Source organism: Nothobranchius furzeri, unplaced genomic scaffold (assembly GCF_043380555.1).
Source record: "Nothobranchius furzeri strain GRZ-AD unplaced genomic scaffold, NfurGRZ-RIMD1 Scf166, whole genome shotgun sequence".
Lineage (NCBI taxonomy): Eukaryota > Metazoa > Chordata > Actinopteri > Cyprinodontiformes > Nothobranchiidae > Nothobranchius > Nothobranchius furzeri.
The window spans coordinates 15,001-22,500 of record NW_027223182.1 but is presented as its reverse complement, the minus strand read 5'-3'; positions in this window follow the sequence as shown (position 1 = coordinate 22,500).

Here is a 7,500-nt window from a genome sequence, read left to right as displayed (position 1 = left end):
CAGCAGCTGATGGCGGGGTGGAGGAGCTGCAGCCAGCCTCCAGCAGCCAGCCTCCAGCTAGTGATGGCGGGGTGGAGAAGCAGGCAGCCTCCATCAGCTGATGGCGGGGTGGAGGAGCAGAAGCCAGCCTCCAGCTGGTGATGGCGGGGTGCAGGAGCTGCAGGCAGCCTCCAGCAGCTGATGGCGGGGTGCAGGAGCTGCAGCCAGCGTCCAGCAGCTGATGGTGGGGTGGAGGAGCTGCAGCCAGCCTCCAGCAGCCAGCCTCCAGCTAGTGATGGCGGGGTGGAGAAGCAGGCAGCCTCCATCAGCTGATGGCGGGGTGTAGGAGCAGAAGCCAGCCTCCAGCTGGTGATGGCGGGGTGCAGGAGCTGCAGGCAGCCTCCAGCAGCTGATGGCGGGGTGCAGGAGCTGCAGGCAGCCTCCAGCAGCTGATGGCGGGGTGGAGGAGCTGCAGCCAGCGTCCAGCAGCTGATGGTGGGGTGGAGGAGCTGCAGCCAGCGTCCAGCAGCTGATGGTTGGGTGGAGGAGCAGCAGCCAGCCTCCAGCAGCTGATGGCGGGGTGCAGGAGCAGCAGCCAGCCTCCAGCAGCTGATGGCGGGGTGGAGGAGCTGCAGCCAGCCTCCAGCAGCCAGCCTCCAGCTAGTGATGGCGGGGTGGAGAAGCAGGCAGCCTCCATCAGCTGATGGCGGGGTGGAGGAGCAGAAGCCAGCCTCCAGCAGCTGATGGCGGGGTGCAGGAGCTGCAGCCAGCGTCCAGCAGCTGATGGTGGGGTGGAGGAGCTGCAGCCAGCCTCCAGCAGCCAGCCTCCAGCAGCTGATGGCGGGGTGCAGGAGCAGCAGCCAGCCTCCAGCAGCTGATGGCGGGGTGGAGGAGCAGCAGCCAGCCTCCAGCAGCCAGCCTCCAGCTGCTGATGGCGGGGTGGAGGAACAGAAGCCTCCAGCAGCTGATGGCAGGGTGCAGGAGCAGCAGCCAGCCTCCAGCTGGTGATGGCGGGGTGGAGGAGCTGAAACCTGGGTCGGACCTGGTCTGCAGCAGGGCCCATTACCACTCAGAAGCTGATGGCAGTGTGTGTTTAGGTCCCTGCGGGGTGGATGAGCTGAAACCTGGGTCAGACTTGGTGTGCAGCAGGGCTCAGCACCCTCCAGAAGCCGATGACAGTGTGTCTTTAACTCCCTGCCTGGTGGGAGAGCTGAAAGCTGGGTCGGACCTGGTCTTTAGCAGAGCTCAGCAGCCTCCAGAAGCTGATGGCAGTGTGTGTTTCATCCCCTGCGGGGTGGGAGAGCTGAAACGTGGGTCGGACCTGGTCTGCAGCAGGGCCCATCACCATCCAGAAGCTGACGGCGGTGTGTGTTTAAGTCCCTGCGGGGTGGGAGAGCCATAACCTGGGTCGGACCTGGTCTGCAGCAGAGCTCAGCAGCCTCCAGAACCTGATGGCAGTGTGTCTTTAATCCACTGCGGGGTGCAGGAGCTGAAACCTGGGTCGGACCTGGTCTGCAGCAGGGCTCAGCAGCCAGCAGAAGGTGATGGCAGTGTGTGTTTAGTTCCCTGCGGGGTGCAGGAGCTGAAACCTGGGTCGGACCTGGTCTGCAGCAGAGCTCAGCAGCCAGCAGAAGCTGATGGCAGTGTGTGTTTAATTCCCTGCCTGGTGGGAGAGCTGTAACCCGGGTCGGACTTGGTCTGCAGCAGGGCCCATCACCATCCAGAAGCTGATGGCAGTGTGTCTTTAATTCCCTGCGGGGTGGAGGAGCAGAAACCTGGGTCGGACCTGGTCTATAGCAGAGCTCAGCAGCCTCCAGCAGCTGATGGCAGTGTGTGTTTAAGTCCCTGCCTGGTGTGAGAGCTGAAACCTGGGTCGGACCTGGTCTATAGCAGAGCTCAGCAGCCTCCAGCAGCTGATGGCTGCGTGTGTTTAAGTCCCTGCGGGGTGCAGGAGCTGAAACCTGGGTCGGACCTGGTCTATGGCAGAGCTCAGCAGCCTCCAGAAGCTGATGGCAGCGTGCCTCTAAGTCCCTGCCTGGTGGGAGAGCTGAAACCTGGGTCGGACCTGGTCTATAGCAGAGCTCAGCAGCCTCCAGCAGCTGATGGCTGCGTGTGTTTAAGTCCCTGCGGGGTGCAGGAGCTGAAACCTGGGTCGGACCTGGTCTATGGCAGAGCTCAGCAGCCTCCAGAAGCTGATGGCAGCGTGCCTCTAAGTCCCTGCCTGGTGGGAGAGCTGAAACCTGGGTCGGACATGGTCTGCAGCAGGGCTCGGCAGCCTCCAGAAGCTGATGGCAGTGTGTGTTTAAGTCCCTGCCTGGTAGGAGAGCTGAAACCTGGGTCGGACCTGGTCTATAGAAGAGCTCAGCAGCCTCCAGCAGCTGATTGCAGTGTGTGTTTAAGTCCCTGCCTGGTGGGAGAGCTGATATCCGGGTCGGACCTGGTCCACAGCAGGGCCCATCACCCTCCAGAAGCTGGTGGCAGTGTGTGTTTAAGTCCCTGCGGGGTGCAGGAGCTGAAAGCTGGGTCGGACCTGGTCTGCAGCAGAGCTCAGCAGCCTCCAGTTGCTGATGGCAGTGTGTGTTTAAGTCCCTGCCTGGTGGGAGAGCTGAAACCTGGGTCGGACCTGGTCTATAGCAGAGCTCAGCAGCCTCCAGCTGCTGATGGCGTGGTGGAGGAGCAGCAGCAGCAGCAGCCAGCCTCCAGCAGCCAGCCAGCCCCCAGCAGCTGATGGCGGGGTGGAGGAGCGGAAGCCAGCCTCCAGCAGCTTATGGCGGGGTGGAGGAGCTGAAACCTGGGTCGGACCTGGTCTATAGTAGAGCTCCGCAGCCTCCAGACGCTGATGGCGGTGTGTCTTTAAGACCCTGCCTGGTGGGAGAGCTGAAACCTGGGTCGGACCTGGTCTGTAACAGAGCTCAGCAGCCTCCAGAAGCTGATGGCAGTGTGTGTTTAGTTCCCTGCGGGGTGGAGGAGCAGAAACCTGGGTCGCACCTGGTCTATAGAAGAGCTCAGCAGCCTCCAGAAGCTGATATCAGTGTGTGTTTAAGTCCCTGCGGGGTGGGAGAGCTGAGACCTGGGTCGGACCTGGTCTGCAGCAGGGCTCAGCAGCCTCCAGAAGCTGACGGCAGTGTGTGTTTAAGTCCCTGCCTGGTGTGAGAGCTGAAACCTGGGTCGGACCTGGTCTATAGCAGAGCTCAGCAGCCTCCAGCAGCTGATGGCTGCGTGTGTTTAAGTCCCTGCGGGGTGCAGGAGCTGAAACCTGGGTCGGACCTGGTCTATGGCAGAGCTCAGCAGCCTCCAGCAGCTGATGGCAGTGTGTGTTTAAGTCCCTGCCTGGTGGGAGAGCTGAAACCTGGGTCGGACCTGGTCTATAGCAGAGCTCAGCAGCCTCCAGCAGCTGATGGCAGTGTGTGTTTGATCCCCTGCGGGGTGGGAGAGCTGAAACTTGGGTCGGACCTGGTCTGCATCAGGGCTCAGCAGCCTCCAGAATCCGATGGCAGTGTGGGTTTAAGTCCATGCGGGGTGCAGGAGCAGAAACCTGGGTCGGACCTGGTCTATAGCAGGCCTCAGCAGCATCGAGAAGCTGATGGCAGTGTGTCTTTAATTCCCTGCGGGGTGGGAGAGCTGTAACCTGGGTCGGACCTGGCCTGCAGCGGAGCTCAGCAGCCTCCAGAAGCTGATGGCAGTGTGTCTTTAATTCCCTGCGGGGTTGAGGAGCAGAAACCTGGGTCGGACCTGGTCTGCAGCAGGGCCCATCACCATCCAGAAGCTGATGGCTGTGTGTGTTTAAGTCCCAGGGGGGTGGGAGAGCCATAACCTGGGTCGGACCTGGTCTGCAGCAGGGCTCAGCAGCCTCCAGTTGCAGATGGCAGTGTGTGTTTAGTTCCCTGCGGGGTGCAGGAGCTGAAACCTGGGTCGGACCTGGTCTATAGCAGAGCTCAGCAGCCTCCAGAAGCTGATGGCAGTGTGTCTTCAATTCCCTGCGGGGTGCAGGAGCTGATACCTGGGTCGGACCTGGTCTGCAGCAGGGCCCATCACCATCCAGACGCTGATGGCAGTGTGTGTTTAAGTCCTAGTGGGCTGCAGGAGCTGAAACCTGGGTCGGACCTGCTCTATAGTAGAGCTCAGCAGCCTCCAGAAGCTGATGGCAGTGTGTCTTTAAGTCCCTGCGGGGTGGGATAGCTGAAACCTGGGTCGGACCTGGTCTGCAGCAGGGCCCATCACCCTCCAGAAGCTGTTGGCAGTGTGTCTTCCATTCCTAGTGGGGCAGGGGAGCAAAGACCTGGGCAGAGGAGCGCCTGTCTGCATCCGATCCGGCCCCTCAGCAGCCCGCCGTGAGCCTTAGAGAACCCCCCCCCCCCCCCCCCCCCCAGCGGGCTCCAGGAACCGGGCCCTGCGTCGGACCCAGCTCAGGCAGGCCCTCCCTCGGGCCCTGCAGCAGGTGGCCCCGTCTATGCAGTCGAAAACCCCGCGAAAATCGGTGTAGAAACGCCCGAGAGGCGTGGTGCGGTTCCCCCGGCCGGTACCGGGTCCGGACCGGTCCGGAAGTCCACCCAGAACACTGCCTGGGGCTTCTGGGCGGCTCCCCAGGCGCAGGCAGTCGAAAACCGCGTGAAAATCGGTTCAGAATTGACAAAACGGCGACCTCGTCGCTCCAAAAACTAAGTCCAAACTAAGCCTTTCGCTTATCGCTTAACGCTTAAGGCGGTCGGCCTTATGGCCAGTAAATGAAAAGTGCCTGCGCCCCTGGAGGTTTTGGAAGGTGCGAGCGATGACCATGCTCGGGTTAGTAGGTGAGGCCATCGGAAAACCAGCGTGAGTTGGCGGGTTTGGGTGGCAATCTATTCCAGGCAGAGTCGACTATCTCTGGGCATCAATTTTGGGATTTTTCCGGCTCTGGTTCTGGGAGAAACGCAGGGGCAAAGTGCACGAGCCGCGGCCGATTTTGGTGGCCTGTCCCTGGGCACAAAGTCTGAGGAGTGTGGGCCTGGTTCTCCGAAAAATACCAGTCTGCTGGAGCTCACTCCCATGGCTCCAGGGGGCACGGCACACCCCCCGGTAGCCGACCAAAGTGATCTACTCGGGCCAGACTCGGACCCACGACCCGGGGTGAGAACCACAACTACTGGTCATCCTTTTGACCTCCAGGGGGCGCGGCAGAGCCTCCCCAGTCCGACGCAAGTGCCCCACTTGGGCCATACTCAGACCCACGGCCCGGGGCGAGAACCACAACTACTGGTCATCCTTTAGACCTCCAGGGGGCCCGGCACAGCCTCCCTAGACCGACACAAGTGCTCCACTTTGGCTGTACTCTGACCCAAGTCCCGGTGCGAGAACCACAACTACTGGTCATCCTTTAGACCTCCAGGGGGCCCGGCACAGCCTCCCTAGGCCGACACAAGTGCTCCACTTGGGCTATACTCTGACCCAAGTCCCGGGGCGAGAACCACAACTACTGGTCATCCTTTTGACCTCATGGTCATCCTTTAGACCTCCGGGGGGCACGGCACAGCCTCCCTAGTCCGACACAAGTGCTCCACTTGGGCTATACTCTGACCCAAGTCCCGGGGCGAGAACCACAACTACTGGTCATCCTTTAGACCTCCAGGGGGCACGGCACACCCCCCGGTAGCCGACCAAAGTGCTCTACTCGGGCCAGACTCGGATCCACGACCTGGGGTGAGAACCACAACTACTGGTCATCCTTTAGACCTCCAGGGGGCACGGCACAGCCTCCCTAGTCTGACACAAGTGCTCCACTTGGGCTATACTCGGACCCACGACCCGGGGTGAGAACCACAACTACTGGTCATCCTTTAGACCTCCAGGGGGCACGGCACAGCCTCCCTAGTCCGACACAAGTGCTCCACTTGGGCTATACTCGGACCCAAGTCCCGGGGCGAGAACCACAACTACTGGTCATCCTTTAGACCTCCAGGGGGCACGGCACACCCCCCGGTAGCCGACCAAAGTGCTCTACTCGGGCCAGACTCGGACCCACGACCCGGGGTGAGAACCACAACTACTGGTCATCCTTTAGACCTCCAGGGGGCACGGCACAGCCTCCCTAGTCCGACACAAGTGCTCCACTTGGGCTATACTCGGACCCACGACCCGGGGTGAGAACCACAACTACTGGTCATCCTTTAGACCTCCAGGGGGCACGGCACAGCCTCCCTAGTCCGACACAAGTGCTCCACTTGGGCTATACTCGGACCCAAGTCCCGGGGCGAGAACCACAACTACTGGTCATCCTTTAGACCTCCAGGGGGCCCGGCACAGCCTCCCTAGTCCGACACAAGTGCTCCACTTGGGCTATACTCTGACCCAAGTCCCGGGGCGAGAACCACAACTAATGGTCATCCTTTAGACCTCCAGTGGGGCCCGGCACAGCCTCCCTAGGCCGACACAAGTGCTCCACTTGGGCTATACTCTGACCCAAGTCCCGGGGCGAGAACCACAACTAATGGTCATCCTTTAGACCTCCAGGGGGCCCGGCACAGCCTCCCTAGACCGACACAAGTGCTCCACTTGGGCTAAACTCTGACCCAAGTCCCGGGGCGAGAACCACAACTACTGGTCATCCTTTAGACCTCCAGGGGGCACGGCACAGCCTCCCTAGTCCGACACAAGTGCTCCACTTGGGCTATACTCTGACCCAAGTCCCGGGGCGAGAACCACAACTACTGGTCATCCTTTAGACCTCCAGGGGGCACGGCACAGCCTCCCTAGTCCGACACAAGTGCTCCACTTGGGCTATACTCGGACCCACGACCCGGGGCGAGAACCACAACTACTGGTCATCCTTTAGACCTCCAGGGGGCACGGCACAGCCTCCCTAGTCCGACACAAGTGCTCCACTTGGGCTATACTCTGACCCAAGTCCCGGGGCGAGAACCACAACTACTGGTCATCCTTTAGACCTCCAGGGGGCACGGCACAGCCTCCCTAGTCCGACACAAGTGCTCCACTTGGGCTATTCTCTGACCCAAGTCCCGGGGCGAGAACCACAACTACTGGTCATCCTTTAGACCTCCAGGGGGCACGGCACACCCCCCGGTAGCCGACCAAAGTGCTCTACTCGGGCCAGACTCGGACCCACGACCCGGGGTGAGAACCACAACTACTGGTCATCCTTTAGACCTCCAGGGGGCACGGCACAGCCTCCCTAGTCTGACACAAGTGCTCCACTTGGGCTATACTCGGACCCACGACCCGGGGTGAGAACCACAACTACTGGTCATCCTTTAGACCTCCAGGGGGCACGGCACAGCCTCCCTAGTCCGACACAAGTGCTCCACTTGGGCTATACTCGGACCCAAGTCCCGGGGCGAGAACCACAACTACTGGTCATCCTTTAGACCTCCAGGGGGCACGGCACACCCCCCGGTAGCCGACCAAAGTGCTCTACTCGGGCCAGACTCGGACCCACGACCCGGGGTGAGAACCACAACTACTGGTCATCCTTTAGACCTCCAGGGGGCACGGCACAGCCTCCCTAGTCCGACACAAGTGCTCCACTTG